Below are 17959 nucleotides of genomic sequence, written 5' to 3'. Positions count from 1 at the left end.
TATATTCAGGAGAAGAATTTCTGGGTCATAGGACATATTCCTCCTAGATAACCTGTAATTATTCTCAAAAGTGTTTACACCAATTTACCATCAAACCAGCAATGGGTGATAGTTGCTTTTTACCACTTTCTCACCAACTCTTGGTACTGTCAGATTTTGAATTGTAGCTAGGGTATATGGATTTAATTTTAACCTAAATTTCTCATTCCTGATTGCTAATAAGATCAAACACCTTTATTAGCCATTTGGATTTCCTCTTATGTAAATTGCCTATTTAAGATTTTGGTGCATTTTTAATTTTTATTTTATTTTATTTTTTTGTTTTCTTGTTTTCCTTTAAAAATTTTTTAATGTTTATTTATTTTTGGGAGACAAGAGAGATAGAGCATGAGCAGGGGAGGAGCAGAGGGAGAGGGAGGCACAGAATCCAAAGCAGCTCCAGGCTCTGAGCTATTAGCACAGAGCCCAACACAGAGCTCGAACTCACAAACCATGAGATCATGACCTGAGCCAAAGTTGGACACTTAACCGAGACCCAGGTGCCCCAATTTTGGCCCATTTTTTAAAAATTGAGTTGTGTGTCTTTTTCATAATGCTTTGGATATGATTTCTTGGTTATATATGTAATATAAAGGCTATGCAAATGAATTCTCCCACTTTGTACCTTTTCTTTTCATCTCTTACTGATGCCTTTTAATGAACAAATGTTCATGATTTTAATTAGTCTATGGTATCAATCTTTTTCTTTATTTTAAGTGCTTTTTTTTGGTCCTGACAATATTTTTTTATGGTTATTTATTTACTTACTTATTTTTTTTAATTTTTTTTTTTACATTTATTCATTTTTTTTGATAGAGACAGAGCACAAGCAGAGGAGGGGTAGAGAGAGAGAGGAAGACACAGAATGTGAAGCAGGCTCCAGGCTCCGAGCCATCAGCACAGAGCCTGACACAGGGCTCAAACTCACAAACTTGCAAGATCATGACCTGAGCCGAAGCCGGACGCTTAACTGACTGAGCCACCCAAGCGCCCCCTTGTTTATTTTTGAGAGAGAGAGAGAGAGAGAGAGAGGGAGAGAGGAAGCATGAGCAGGGGAGGGGCAGAGAGTGAGGGAGACACGGGATCCGAAGCAGGTTCCAGGCTCTAAGCTGTCAGCACAGAGCCCATTGCAGGGCTCAAAGTCACAAACCATGAGATCATGACCTGAGCCAAAGCCAGACGCTCAACCGACTGGGCCACACAGGCACCTCTGACAATGTTTTTTTTTTTTTATTAAAAATTTTTTTTTAATGTTTATTTATTTTTGAGACAGAGAGAGACAGAGCATGAGCAGGGGAGGGGCAGAGAGAAAGGGAGACACAGAATCTGAAACAGGCTCCAGGCTCCAAGCCGTCAGCACAGAGCCCAACGCGGGGCTCGAACTCACGAAATGTGAGATCATGACCTGAGCCAAAGTCACACGCTTAACTGACTGAGCCACCCAGGTGCCCCTGATGATGTTTTTTAAAAAGAGCTTTTCCCTCTCTGTACTCCAGTGCTACTTCTGTGATGAATCAAGTGTTCATATATGCGTAGGTCTGTGAGTTCTCTTTATGGTCCCGTTGATCTATGTGTCTATCATTGCAACAATCCCACAAATATATATCTTTATTAATTTTTATCTATTTATTTACTGAAAAACTGTTACAACTTTTCAATATGATTGTGGACTTCACTTTTGTAACTTTGTATTAATTTTTGCTTTCTATATTTGGAGGCTAAGTTATTAGACACATACATTTTAAAGTTTATTATAAATTTCTTGTGAGTTAAATGTCTTACCATAATGAAATTCTTTTATTTCTAGTAATTGAAATAAAAAATTTTTTTCTTATCTTCTACATCTTTATTTCTTAAATGTTTCTTGTAAACATCACCTAGTTGTAATTGTTGGAAAATCTTTGTCTTTTAATTGGATCATTTTGTTTACTTATATTCAATGTAACTATGGACTCATTAGTTTATACTATTATTGATCTATTGTCTCTGTGGTCCAAATCCACCCTTCATTGTTGTGCCTGTGATATTGAAACGATTCTCTCTTGACAGCTGGTATGATGTTAAGCTTCATCAGCTGAAGCCACTGGAGACAGAATGAAAGAGAATGCAGAAATAAAAAGCATGTAGCATCTCCCCATAGACAGCTTCCTTTGGCACTTAGAAGGAACTTCCCAGGGAGTTCTATCACTGGGACACCTCACTGGACTCTGTCATATTTTAACTACTTCCTTTTCCATGCTGTTTCTCGTGTTGAACTTTTCACAGTGCTTTATAATTAATCTAGGCATCAGATTCTTTTCACTACTAGGATATAACTTCCTTAAGAATAGGGTCTATGTCAACAATAGCCAAAGTATGGAAAGAGACCAAATTGTCCATCAATGGATGAATGGATAAAGAAGATGTGGTATATATATACATATATATATATATACATATACATATATATATATATATATATATATATATATACACAATGAAGTATTACCCGGCAATCAAAAAGAATGAAATCTTGCCATTTGCAACTACGCGGATGGAACTAAAGGGTATTATGTGAAGAGAAATTAGTCAGAGAAAGACGAATATCATATGACTTCACTCATATGAGGACTTTAAGATACAAAACAGATGAACATAGGTAAGGGAAGAAAAAATAATATAAGAACAGAGAGGGGGACAAAACATAAGAGACTCTTAAATATGGAGAACAGAGAGTTGCTGGAGGGCTTGTGGGAGGGGAGATGGGCTAAATGGGTAAGGGGCATTAAGGAATCTACTCCTGAAATCATTGTTTCACTATATGCTAACTAACTTGGATGTAAGCTAAAAAAATAAATTAAGAAAAAAAAGAATAGGGTCTATGTATTTATTATCTCTACTCCACAGTGCTCAAGCAGTGTTCTAAGCAAAAACAGTAACAGCTAACTTATTATATTCTAGACATTATCTCGTGTTTGAATATAGTTGGTTTGGCCAATGTTTGTTGATGTAATAGCAAATTATTATTCCCGTTTTTCAGGTGAAGTAGCTGAGGATCACAAAAGGAAAATAACTTGCTGAAGTTCACATAATTAGTAAGCGGCATGATAAAAATTTAAGCATAGAATATGTTTCTCTCCTCTGTTCTGCACTTATTAGGATACAAGGATGCTTCATGCCAAGAGGGGCTTTTTTTATTTTGTTATGTAGAGTAGAATCCTTTGTTGAATTTGAACTCAATAGTAGAAAATAAGGAAGAGTCATACATAGCAATATGTGCCAAGCACCTTGCATAATACATTCACTGATAAGATGGGTATTACTATCATCATGTTACAGGAAAACACACTGAAGCCCATGAGGTTAAGTGCAACTTCTCAGGTCACACAGCTCCTAAATGGCAGAGACAGAACTCAAACCCAGTTGGTCAAGCTCTTGAATCTATACTCTTGACCGTTAATAAATGTATCGACTGTTGAGGTACCTAAAAAAGGTAAGAAAACCAATGTAACAAATAGCCATGTACCTATTACTCACCATAAGAAAACATTAACCCCATGTACTAATCACATTCTCCTGTATTTGGTGGCTTTGATTTGTATGCATATCTTTATGTTTTTATAATATGTATCTGAAAGTACTGTACAATATACAGTATTAGTGTCCATGTAGGTATACTTATAAAATGAACTTTCTCAGCAAATATTTGAGCATCTACTCTGTGCCAACCACTCTTTTAAGTACAGAGAACACAGTAGTGACAGAACAAAATCTCTGCTGTCATGAAATTTAATTTTGTAGTTGGGAGACAGACAATAAAGCATAAATAGAACAATATACAATATCTCTGGTAGTAATCAGTAAAACAAAATAATGCATAGTAAGAGATAAAGAGTGATGAGACTGTGGAACAAGATAAAGCCCTCTTTTAACCAGAGATACTGAGCAGATATCTGAAAGAAATAATAGAGTGATGTCTTACATTAAAAAAAAAAAAAAGACAATCTTGTCACTGTGGAGAATAGATGACAGTGGGCCAAGTGTGGAAACAGGGAGACCTGTTGCAGAAAGTTCAGGTGAGAGATAATGATGGAGTGGATGGTTGAGGAGATCGTAAGTGGTCAGATTTTGCTTGTATTTTGAAGGTAGCGTTTATAAGAGAAACGGTCTGTAAAATTTGTTTGTCCTTATGTTTCTAGAGTCAAGACTGTATTAGCCCCATAAAATGATCTGGGCTGCTTTTGTACCATCTTTAGGGAAATTCATTTCAAATAGAAACTAACTTTTCCATAATATATTGGTAGAACTCACTGTAAACCCATTCAGCTGGGAAATGTGAGGGTAGAATGAGATGGGGTAGAGGTCTTTGGCTACCATTTCAAGTTCTTTAATTCCTAGTATTTTCTTCAAACTCTTACACTTAATTTTAGCATCTTTTTGTTTTTGTAGGTGTTGTCTAATGCTTCTCCTGACTCCATGCTCCCACTCGCTTATATCAAATGTTTAGCTAATATATTCTCATGGCTCAAAAACCCAAAAGTACAAAACACTTTATAGCGGAAGCCTGACCTTCCATACTTGTCCCCATATGCTCAGGTCTTACCGTGATACCCATAGATGACTATTGTTCTTTTTTTTTTTAAGTTTATTTTTATTTATTTTGATAGAGAGATAGAGAGCAAGTGGGGGAGGGGCAGAGAGAGAGGGAGACAGAATCCCAAGCAAGATTTGCACTGTCAGCGCAGAGCTCGATGCGGGGCTCAAGGTCATGAACCATGAGATCATGACCTGAGCCGAAATCAAGAACCTGATGCTTTAAACAACTGAGCCATCCAGGCGCTCCAGTGAGTATTGTTCTTAATTTCATATGTGTCATTCCAGAGTTTATGCATATTTCAGTGGATTTAAATATAGTCTCATTTTCCCACTTTTTAATTAAAGGTTCTATGTTATAAATGCTCATCTGTACCATTCTTTTAACCTAATATTATATTTTATAGATTTTCCATAACAATACATAAAATATTTTCTAATTATTTTTTAAAGTTACATAATATCATTTGTATTTCATTCAATCATTCTCCTAGTGATATACTTTCAGGTAGTTTCTCATCATTTTTGTTATAAACAATGTTTGTAGCAGATACTACTTGTATCTTTTCAGCCTCACCAGGGTCATTTTTCACTATTTTGTTTTCCTATTTATTCCTGTGTTGACCCATCTAGCATGAGCTATTGCTTACTCCAACAAGACCGCACCTTGTTCCTTGCCCAAGATGTGTGACTTTCACTTCCTGTTTCAGGGAGGCCAGTTGCTACTGAGGCATGAGATACCCTAGGACAGACTCCGCTCTCATGCATTTAAAGCAGAATTGCACGAAAATAAATGTTAAAGAGAACCCCTGAGGGTAACTCTTCGAAGAAAGGGAGATGGAAACCAACAGAAAAGTGACCCACCCTCTCTCCCTCCCAAGGATTGCCCTGAAATACAGTAGTTCATAGGCTCTTAGGATCCTGCAAGATCAAGCAATGAGTTTTCTCTGAAACCAGGTGGGTAGCCTGCTCAGTATTAGACCTTGAGGTGGTTCTCTCTACTTCCTTGCCTCTTTCACCTTTGCCTTCACTCTTGGGCTTGCATTCTCTGGTAAAGGAGCAACATGTAAGGGTTTGCCTCAGGCTCGGCACTTGAGAACTGAGACCTCTAAAACCAGGGGTAACCCTTGAAAGCAGCCCTCTCAGGATAGGATTGGGGAGTTGTGTTTCTCGCCAGTTGGATGCCAATAGGGACCCTATTGCTGGTGGCAATATCTCCCGCTTGTAATAGCATCAGAATCACTAGGGCTTTCATCCAGGACTTCATTGGGATGACGTATGGGGGAAACTGAGGCCCTGGCATGTACTGTGGCTTTAGCACACCTCATGTCTCAGGGGATAAGGCAACAACTACAAACATAAGGATTATGGAGGAGTTTGGATCCTGTTCATGGCATTAGGCATGTAAGGTCACACAGAGTAAGGTCACACAGAGCCAATTGCCACTGTGAGAGTCTGAGGGGTACCTTGCTGATTATTAAGCTATTGTTTGTCTGCTCCAACCCCTCTTGTCTATATTTTGCTTTATGATGCTCTCTGTATTTCTGTTTTAGCAGTGGGCTTCCTGTTCGGTTTTTCCAAAAGGGAACACTAGAGGGAGACTGAAAGCCTGGAGGAGAAGAAACAACTAGCTCCTTGGTTTTTTGTGTTCTGTGCCTGTCGACATCACCTCCTCAGAGATACCAGCTTCCAGACCCCTCCTCAGAAGCCTGAGTTCCTGCTACAGGGAGGTTCTCCAAGCTTCTGGGCTTTAATAAATCCAATCTCTTTGATCCCCAGCCCTTGAAATGGTAGCTTCCTTCTATGCTATTGCTTCTGTGTTCTCTCAGTATTTTCCTTTTGCCTTTTCAATCTTTCAATATCTGTTCAACCAATTCCTTATGATACATTGTCTCTGTTACATAACTGGGTTGAGTCAAATAAATTGAAAGGGGTACCCTTTTCAGAGACTATGGTGTAATGTGTTATTTTACACATCTGGAAGTGGCTCTAATAGTTTACTTGGTTGGTTGACAGAACTTGGGTCCAGTGATGATCTGCATTCACCGAGATGGGGATGCAGAACCTTCCTCCACATAAGGCAGGGGTAGGAACTTAGAGGTTTGGAGGACTGGGATATTGGAGTAGACTTATCATAAGTGGCCTGTACACTAACCCCCCTGATCCACCTTCATTACATCATCTTAGATGCCTCAGAAGACATTTCTTTCACTGGGGCATTAAGCAATATGTAGGTGAGGGGAGCACCAGTATCCTAGAAAAGTTCTGTGGTCTTTGTGGTCAGCAGGCCAGGCAAGATGTTGAGAAATGCTGCCATTGCAATGGGTCCCTGATTTCAACATGGCATAGTGGCACCAAGTGGTAGCACTTACCTACTAGAGACAGTGAGGACACATTTCCAAGAGATGAGCATCCCCAATGAAGGGATAATCAAAATGTTTGGTCACCGGCCACAGAAATGAAATAGATAGACATACTACTAAAATGTTACTTGATGCTTAGAACAGGAAAATAAAATAATCTGAGTCTCATGACCAGAAAGCTGACTTGAGCCACCACAATGGAGAGTCAAAGCCTCTCATCTAGCTTACAGACCTAAGCCCGTTCACAAGTTTTGATTGGGTGGATCTGGGATACTTGGCTGGCTCAGTCAGAAGAGCATGTGACTCTTGATTTCAGGGTCATGAGTTTGAGCCCCACGTTGGGGTTAGAGATTAATTTTAAAAAGGGTGGGTCCCTTGAGAAAGTAACCTGCGACGCGGCCCCGAGTATATAGTGTAAATCTTCCTCAAAGCTTCCCTTGGTGAGACATACCAGAGATTTACTATCATGACTGTGTACTAAATGAAAGAAAATACTTAGATCTTGGCTGATAAAACTTCTGGAGGAGTTTATAAGAAAATGCTTGACTTCTGCAGTTACAAGGCAGACTGCCCTGAAAATCAGGCTCTAGATCCGATTTTAAGGGTGGCGGTGCAGCAAAGGACACTGGCTGCAAACTTGACAGATTTCTCATGTGAAACACAGGACGTTGCTAAAATATGAACAGGGTCTGAGATCTGGATTTAGGGCTCTTAGATAGGTGAGTCTAAGATTCTGGGATGCCTAAATACTTCTAAACCCTCTAGACTGACAAAGAAAGACCCTTCCATTTGTTAGGAAGAGAGGCTTTCTTATATCCAGAGACCCTGCATGAATTCAGCTACAGCTCTAGCATAGCTATAGTATCTCATAAGGTGGTGCCAACTATTAGCACACATACCCCACTCCAGGCTGAAAACCAAGATCAGATTTCAGCACAGGTCGAATATGGAGGTAGTCTGCTCCGGGAAGAAGTAGCTTACATATCAAGGGGATTGAATAATGTGAATCGTACATACAAGCATAAACCAGGGGAACCCGTGAGGTACCAGATTGTTAAGAGCACTGGACCGGGTAGGAATGTGAAATATAAGGCTGGCTAGGGGATGATTATTGATATGAGGACACTATCTATCCCTCGGGATTCAATGTTTTGGGTCAGGCACATGGACCCAGTCTTCCCGGTCTGCTGGGATGGCTCTTTGCAGTTTGGATATCGCAATAGACTGTGTAATACCTGAGGACCTACCACCTCATAGTTCATCAGAGGTCCTGAAGGATGTCCTCTTTTTAAACGCAACAGAATGTGCTTGTAAAGCATCACCCATAACTTTGAGAAGTTTAATGGTTGTTGTCCTGTGTAGGCTGGAGTTGACGGTGTGAGATGCTGCAATTGAAGTTGTGATCCTTGGAATTCAGGAGGATAAAGTGATTAAGAAATGGCAGAAGCCAGGTGGCAGCACTGAATCATCAGAGGCAAGATGGATCTAATTAACATGATGAGTAAGGTCAGCATATGTCACTGTTTGCTCAGGATATTTTTTGCCAGTTGTCCCAGTATAATTATTAATAGTGCCAGCTTTCACTCTCAAAAGTGCCCTCGTTTTGACAATAAATCTTTGGTTACCCTAGCAATGGACAGAAAGAGTAAATGACAATCAGGATGCCTTGATCCACAGGGATCTAGGGTGATGACTATTAGATCATAATACATCTAGTGTCAAAACAGAAGAACAACAGACAGCACCTGATTTGCAGAACGTCAACAAAAGCAATTTTTAAAAATGAGAGCTGATGGTTTGTAGGCTAATGTCAGCTATAGGAAATTGCAATTTCTCATTCACTTTCCAGAGCTAAGCCAGTTCACAGACACAGAGCCAACTGATTGACGCAGAGAATGTATGCCCTTGAAGAAGTACCCCTCACACGTATATATTTTTTCAATCCTTCCCTAAAGAGACCTATGATTTTTTTTCCCCCAGGATAACTGTCCAGTGGAGAAAGGAGAACATTCAGACTTTTTGAGGGCCAGGGATAAGGTAAAATTTATGCATTCTCATTGATAAATGGAGTCTTGGCCCACGTCCATCATATGGTGGATCCAGTGAGCCCACAGATTCATCTTGTGGCAGTTTTCCTGGTCCTGAACATGTAATTGGAATAAATACTCTCGGCACAAACAGAACTTTTACATCTGACCATAGACGTGTGAAACAAGGACCACAGTGCTATTAAGAACCGAGTGAAGTCCCTGAAACTGCCACCAACCCTAGGCAAAGAGAGTAAATTAGAAGTAATACCATCCTAGAGAATTGCACAGATTGGTGCCACTGTACAAGACAGAAAAGGATGCAGGGATAGTGCTTCCCATAATCTCAAGGTTTGAAACTTGCTCCTGCAAAAAAAGGGCGGGATGTTATTGGAATACCATAAATATAGACAGTCGGTAGCCCCAATGGCAGCCGCCATGCCAAATATAGCAGTTTTAATGGAGATCAACATAGTACTGGCATTCAGTATCCAACTATTGATTTGGTAAATAAATGCGTTTTGCTTAGTCTCAATTAGTAGAAAGGATCCAACGCGGTTTACTTTCATATGGCAAGGACAAACTTATTATCTTGATGCACGCCTATGTTAACTTTCTTACTCTCTGTCATAATGTGTCCGCAGGCTGTTAGTCATTTTGATATTTCATGGAACATCACCAATCCACTATACTGATGACATCATGCTATTGAATCCTATAGCCAAGAAATGGCAAGTACCCTGGATGATGCCCTAACACTAGAAAGTGGAAGGAAAGTCCCGTGGAGATTCAGGAGCTTGCCATATTAGTAAAGTTTTCTGGAGTCAATGGATTGAATAACACTGGGATCTCTCCTTCTACGATGAAGGATATATTGTTGCCCCTCACACTTCTGTCACAAGAAAAGCAGCACTGTGTTTGCTGGGCCTCTGGATTTTGGAGTAAGTAGGTACTGTAATACAGAATACTGCTTTGACTCATTTGTTGCATGACTTGGAAGGTTTTCCATTTTCTAAGAGACCCAGAGCAACAGAGGGCTCTGCAATAGGTCCAGGATAAAATGCAAGCTTCTTTGCCACTCAGGTCCCATAAACCAGCCATTTAGTTTTGAGTATATAAGTTTTTCACATCTTTTTATAGATTCATCCCTAAGTATTTCATATTCTTGATGTCATTTAAAATGGTGTTTTTATTTCAATTTTTAGCTGTACACTGTTGGTATATAAAAATACAGTTTAGTTTCACATATTACATCATACTCAGCAAACTTGCTAAGCTCACTCATTAGTTGACCGGATGCCAGATATTAAAATGTTACCTTGTTATGTGAATATTTTTGTGTTCCTACAATATTTTTCAGATTTGTTCTGGGATCTAATGAATTTAGATACAAAAATACAAATAATCTGATCTTTTTCTGATTGGGTTCCCAGACCCAGAGTAGTGCTCAATGCAATTATTCCCAACTACTGAGGCAACTTCCTAAGATTATTAATCATTGGCCTGCAAAATTTTTTTTCAGTCTTATTGGTGGAAACAGGCACTATTACCAGCCAAGCACTGTTCTCCAATGTTTTCATCTGGGTTTTATCCTAACATTAGAGGGGGATTCTGCAGATGTCAGAGTTCTCTCTCTGTCAAACTCTCTCATCTCTAGGACTCTGGTCTGCAAACTCTAGCTATTTTGGTCTACTCAGACTCTCAGCTTTACCTCCTCAACCGAGAGTGTCCACCAGGAATTCCTGGGTTCCCTTCCTCATGCAATCATAGGGCAGTCTGAGCAACTGGGCAATCATAAGGCTCACCTCATTTTTATTCTCTAAGGATTGCTATTTTTAATTCTTAATATCCTTGAAAAACATTTGGTTCATATATTTGTTTTTGTTTTGAGGGGGTATTTTGGTTGGGAGGGTGAGTCTAGTTCCCATTATTCCCTCTTGGATGGAAATGGAAGTCTCAAAAATGAATTTTAAGAATACATTTACGGGGTTCCTGGGTGGTTCAGTCGGTTACACGTCTGACTCTTGGTTTTGGCTCAGGTCATGATCTTATGGTTGGCGAAATGGAGTCGTGTATGGACGTCACATTGACAGCAGGAAGCCTGCTTGGGATTCTCTCTCCCTCTCTCTCTGCCCCTTCTCCACTCGCTGTCTCTCAAAATAAATAAATAAACTTAAAAAAGGAATACATTTGTTACATTTTATCTGAAATTTAAATAAATAAACTTGAAAAAGAGAATACATTTATTACATTTTATCTGAAATTTGTAAGTATTCTATAGCTTAAGGATTTTCGTGTTTTTTAAAGTGGTGGCATCTGCTACTTGCCTTCTTCCACATGCAAGTTCCCCTTCCATTTCAGTAACAGAACGCAGATTAAAGACACACCAAACTGAGAGACACAGTTCCCATTCCTCCTTGTGTCTAGGTATGTGTATTTGACTAACTGTTGCTCATAAAGTTGTTAACAGTAATGTTTGAACTTCCAGGATACTCCTTCATTTGTTTCTTTCCCCCATCCTCTTGATTAGAATGTAACAGAATAACTGGAGCTCTGGTAGCCATCTTGGTCCATAAAGAAAATTTGCATATTGTTAATGACTGATCAGAAAACTCAAATGGCCTGGTGTTTGATGATCCTAAGGAGCCACCATGGCATCTTGAGTCTGAATTAATTTCTTTCTTTCTTTCTTTCTTTCTTTCTTTCTTTCTTTCTTTTTGTATAAAAAAAAGTTACCTTTTTCTTCTTTAAGCCACTGTCCTTGGGAGTTTTCTGTATATGCTCTGAATCATTCTGTCTCATGTCTAGTTTGCCAAATTGTCAGAAACCTAAACCAACAGCTAGAGACAAAACCTGCCACAAAGAAAAATTTGAGGTAGGGGAAATTCACTTGTGATTATGACTCACCATTTAGTGTCTTTTCTCCACTTTCTACCAACTAATATGCTCAGTGCTTTCACAGTCTCTATCTCCCTGTTATCAAAAATTGCTTTCAAGAAAGGATCCAGGGCACCTGGGTGGCTCAGTCAGTTGAGAGTCCAAATCTTGATCTCACAATTTTTGGGTTCAAGATTTGCATCGGGCTCCACTCTGATGTTGCAGAGCCTGCTTGGGATTCTCTCTCTCCCTCTTTCTCTGTTCCTCCCCAGCTCACATTCTGTTTCTTTCTCAGAATTAATAAGCTTAAATAAAAAAGAAATTAAATTCTAATAGTGAATTTTTCAGTAAGTCCAGATACTTTATTTAAAATTACCAGTTTTTAGTTGGGAAGGGATCCCTCGTGAAATTCTATTTTTCATGGGGTGCCTGGGTGGCTCAGTTGGTTAACTGTTCAACTTCGGCTCCGGTCATGATCTCACAGTTCATGGATTCAAGCCCCACATCAGGCTGTCTGCTGTCAGCACATAGCCCACTTCAGATCCTCTGTCCCCCTGCCTCCCACCTTCCCCTGTTCTGTCTTCCTCAAAAATATACATTAATTTTTTTTTAAAAAAAAGAAATTTTATTTTTCATAGAAGCTCAAGTGGGAAAGGTGGGTTTAGCTAATGAGTAGAATTTCCATGCATGTTTTAGATAGGCAATATGAAATATATGGCTCATCAACCTGCCTCCATCTTGAATTCAGAACCAGAGAGTAATATATTTGAGAGAAACCTCATTATTTATCTTCTCTGAAACTGTACTACAAAACTTAGGCATATCATCGCTATAGTTTCTCTCTGTCTCTGTCTCTCTCTCATCTGCTCTGGGAAGCTCATATGTTACAGTGAATAGACTCAGTTGACCAGACATCCACATGCAATTGAACCATTTACATGTAAACAATCATAGCAGGTAGAGAAACAAGTGTAATATAGTATGTCTCCCATTTACAAACCCCTCAATTCTTTTATTTATTCAACTTCTCAATGTCACCTCTACATTTTGATCTTGAATGTAGTTCTCTAGGCTTCTGAGGGGTGAAAAAGATCTGTGAGGTGAGAATGGTATTTTTATCAATTTTCTTCTTGTCTGCTATTTGTAGCAGTAGCAACAATTGCTTACTATATGCCAGAAAAAAAGCACAGGGATAAGATAAACCCTTCCCGTCCTATGGGATCCATATAAGGCTATAATTTTGTGGCATTGGCAGAGACTCCCTGAGAATTTCTTAGCCCTGGGGATATGTGTAATTCTTGGACCTAGTAAACAAACTCATTCATAACTCATATGTATATAATTTAATAGGACTGCCAAGGCATGTTTGCTTGGTTATGGATTTATGGGTATGAATGACAGATACAGAACAGAATTTCTTTAAAAAGGAAAATGCACTTTGAATTTTTTATTCTCACTTGCTTGGTAAGTAGAGAAAAGCATGTGAAAGGGAAATATGCAAAAGACTGTAATGTAGATTGCAAAATAAATTGTCAGTGAAATACTGTTAATCAACATATACTATTCATTCATTCATCTATAATACACACATTCATCAAGAGCACTTGCTTTCTTTCTCCAGCTCTGTGTATGACCTCATATGGCATTCTCATCCTTCATTTGTCAGCTGGAAGCCCACCTACTTAGAGAGACCTTCCTGTGCCCTCCTATCTAAAACAGCCTCCCCTGCTTATGCTTTATCTCTTTACCTGTTTTATTTGTAAGATTCATCATGGTCTGCAATGATCTTCCTGACAATAACTGAGCTTTATGAAGTCAGGGATCTTTTTTTTTTTTTTCCCATCTTGTTCATCTCTGTGATCTGCAGTCTAGTACAGAGTCCAGTACCTGGGATAGTCTCAGGAAAATAGTAGTTGGATAAGTATGACTGAAACAGTGAGCTCCTACTCTATGCCAGGTATCACCTAGCTAAGTGCCCTCAACTTACTCAAAGTCTTACAGGTAAAGACAGGTGTGTCAATAGTAAATATTAACAATATAATAAGTTTTATTATTCTGTGAAGGTGCTTTGCAAACACATAAAAAGCTTCTAACTCAGAGATTTTCCATCTCTGCCCCACCAACATTTTGGGGCCAGATAATTCTTTGTTATGGACAATTATTTGTCGGGGGTGGGAACTAGGAGACGGGCTCTCCTGTGCATTGTAGGATATTTAGTGGCATCTATGGCTTCTACACACCAGTTGCCTATAGAAACCCTCCTCTGAGTTGTGACAACTGTAAATGTCTCCAGACATTGCCAAATGTCCCTTGGGAGCAATATTATCCTAGGTTTTATAACCACTGATCCAACTCAATCTATATGGTAAAGGTTTGAAGTTTAAATTTATTTTCCTATTCACCTGCCCATTATAATAGAAAATTTAAAAGGTACAGGAGCAAAGAAAAAAAATCCATAATCCTACCTGGCTACCTCTTGGGATAACCATTATTTTAATGTATTGACACATTTCTTATTTATTTATTTATTTATTTATTTATATTTATTTTTACTTATTTTTTAAGTAGGCTCCACTCCCAATGTGAGCTTGAGCTCATGACCCTGAGATCAAGAGTTGCATGCTCCACTGACTGAGGAAGCCAAGCACCCCTTGACATATTTCTTTCAACTAATTTCACTCTGTACTTTTCCCTTTTCATAGATGAGATTACATATATTAATATGGCATAATATAATTTTGGCTTAATATTATTCTGTAATTACAAAATATGTAATCATCAAAACAGTATGGTATTGGCACAAAAACAGACACACAGACCAATGGAGTAGAATACAGAACCCAGAATTGGATGCACAAATGTATGGCCAACTAATCTTTGACAAAGCAGGAAAGAGTATCCAATGGAAAAAAGACAGTCTCTTTAGCAAATGGTGTTGGGAGAACTGGACAGCAACATGCAGAAGAATGAAACTGTACTTACTACTTTCTTACACCATACACAAAAATAAACTCAAAATGGATGAAAGACCTAAATTTGAGACAGGAAACCATCAAAACCCTAGAGAAAACAGATAACAACCTCTTTGACCTCAGCCACAGCAACTTCTTACTCAACACGTCTCTGAAAGCAAGGGAAATAAAAGCAAAATGGAACTATTGGGAGCTTATCAAGATAAAAATCTCCTGCACTGCAAAGGAAACAATCAATAAAACTAAAAGGCAACCAATGGAATGGGAGAATATATTTGCAAATGACGTATCAGATAAAGGATTAGTATCCAAAATCTATAAAGAACTTATCAAACTCAACACATGAAAAACAAATAATTCAGTGAAGAAATGGGCAGAACACATGAATAGACGTTTTTCCAAAGAAGACATCCAGGTGGCCAACAGACACATGAAAAGATGCTCAACATCACTCACCACCAAGGAAATACAAATCAAAACCACATTGAGATACTGCTTCACACTGGTCAGAGTGGCTATAATTAACAACTCAGGAAATAGGTGTTGACAAGGATGTGGAGAAATGGGAGCCCTCTTGCACTGTTGGTGGGAATGCAAACTGGTGCAGCCACTCTGGAAAACAGTGTGGAGGTTCCTCAAAAAATTAAAAATAGAACTATCCTATGACCCAGGAACAGCACTACTAGGACTTTATCCTAAGGATACAAGAGTGCTGATTAATAGGGGCACTTGTACCCCAATGTTTACAGCAGCACTTTCAACAATAGCCAAATCATGTAAAGAGTCCAAATGCCATCAACTGACGAATGGATAAAGAAGATGTGGTTTATATACACAATGGAGTACTACTAGGCAATGAGAAAAGAATGAAATCCTGCCATTTGCAACAATGTAGATGGAACTGGAGGGTATTATGCTAGGTGAAATAAGTCAGTCAGAGAAAGAGAGATCATATGTTTTCACTTATATGTGGAACTTGAGAAACTGAATATGATAGGGGAAGGGAAGGGGAAAAATAGTTTCAAACTAGGAGGGAGGAAAACCCACAAGAGACTCTTAAATACAGAGAACAAATTGAGGGTTGATGGGGGAGAGGGGAAAATGGGTGATGGCACTGAGGAGGGCACTTGTTTGGATGAACACTGGGTGTTAAATGTAAGCAATGAATCACGGGAATCTACCCCCAAAACCAAGAGCACACCGTATACAATGCGTGTTACCTAACTTGACAATAAATTATATTAAAAAACATTAAAATAAATAAAATAAATAAAAAATGATGCAAAGGCTTTACAAATTAAAAAAATAAAAAATATATTCATGTAAATGATTTTAATAATTATAACTATATAATAAATATTTTATATATATGGTATCTATTTAGTAATATATAACATATAATATTCCATAAGGATTTTTATCATAATTGATACAACAATTCTCTTAATATTAGGTGATTTTAATTCTTTCAAAGTTCATACCAACTTACTCTACCACCGGTGGTATATAAAACTGCAAATTTTACTGTAACTTTACTAACATTATAATATTTAAAATGTTTGCTACATTTGATGGACAAAAAATTCCTCATTTTTACTCACATTTGCAAAAAAACTATTTTTTTAAAGTTCACTTATTTTGAGAGAAAGTGTGTGTAAGCAGGAAAGAAACAGAGACAGAGGGAGAGAGAGAAGCCCAAACAGGTTCCACGTTGTCAGTGCATAGCCCAACATGGGGTTCAAACTCATGAACCCTGAGATCATGACCCGAGCTGAAATCAAGATGCTTCACCCATACACCCCCTCATATTTGCATTTTTGTTAATTCATTTGCTTTGCATGTTAACAGACTTTGACTGCTTATCCTGGTGTTTCCCTTAGCTATTTTGAGAACTACTTTATGCGTTAAATTCTTTATATGTCATGTATTAAATTTTTGGTCATATACTCCAAGTTTTTAAAAATAAGGTATTTAACATTTAATTTGGTTTATGGTATTCTTAAAGAAACAGTGGCCAATTTTAAGATACATTTAAGTTTGATCTTTTTGTTTATGATTTTTTCCACTGATTTGAAACTTTGAAAGTCCTCTGTGTCTAGAGGATCAGATAAATATTTATTTATTTATTTATTTATTCATTTATTTATTTATTTATTATTTATACTTTCTGCTGCTTTAAAAAATATGTTATATATATATTTCACTCTGTTACTCCTGGAATTTATTTTAGTATGTGAAGTGAGAGCAGACTACACTTGATATTCTTCCAAATAGCCAGACAATCATTCATGACATTTTTATTGAATCATCTTTTCCTCCCTTAATTTGTGTTGACTATTTTATAACAGTGTAAGTTTGTACACATCCTTGTGAGTGATCTTACAAACTAGGAATAATACTCTGATACAAGAATGAAACTTTATAGTTCATGTTTTATTTTTTAAATTAATGTTATTGTGGTATAATTTACATACAACAAAATGCAACAATTTTATTTTATTTTATTTTATTATTGAAATTTATTGTCAAATTAGTTTCCATACAACACCCAGTGCTCATCCCAAAAGATGCCCTCTTCAATGCCCATCACCTACCTCCGTCCCACCCCCCATCAACCCTCAGTTTGTTCTCAGTTTTTAAGAGTCTCTTATGCTTTGGCTCTCTCTCCCACTCTAACCTCTTTTTTTTCTTTTTTTTTCTTCCCCTCCCCCGTGGGTTTCTGTTAAGTTTCTCAAGGTTCCACATAAGAGTGAAAACATATGGCATCTGTCTTTCTCTGTATGGCTTATTTCACTTAGCATCACACTCTCCAGTTCCATCCACGTTGCTACAAAGGGCCATATTTCATTCTTTCTCATTGCCACGTAATACTCCATTGTGTATATAAACCACAATTTCTTTATCCATTCATCAGTTGATGGACATTTAGGCTTTTTCCACAATTTGGCTATTGTTGAGAGTGCTAAAATGCAACAATTTAAAAATGCACAGGTGAAAGATATTGACAAATATAGACATTCATATATGCACTACGACACTGAAGTCATACCAGGCATCTTTTCTGACCATAGTGCTTTGTAACTAGAAATGAACCATGAAACAAAAATCT

The sequence above is a fragment of the Panthera uncia genome, chromosome B4 (genome assembly GCF_023721935.1).
Source record: "Panthera uncia isolate 11264 chromosome B4, Puncia_PCG_1.0, whole genome shotgun sequence".
NCBI classification, from domain to species: Eukaryota; Metazoa; Chordata; class Mammalia; order Carnivora; family Felidae; genus Panthera; species Panthera uncia.
Note: the sequence above shows the minus strand (reverse complement) of the source record.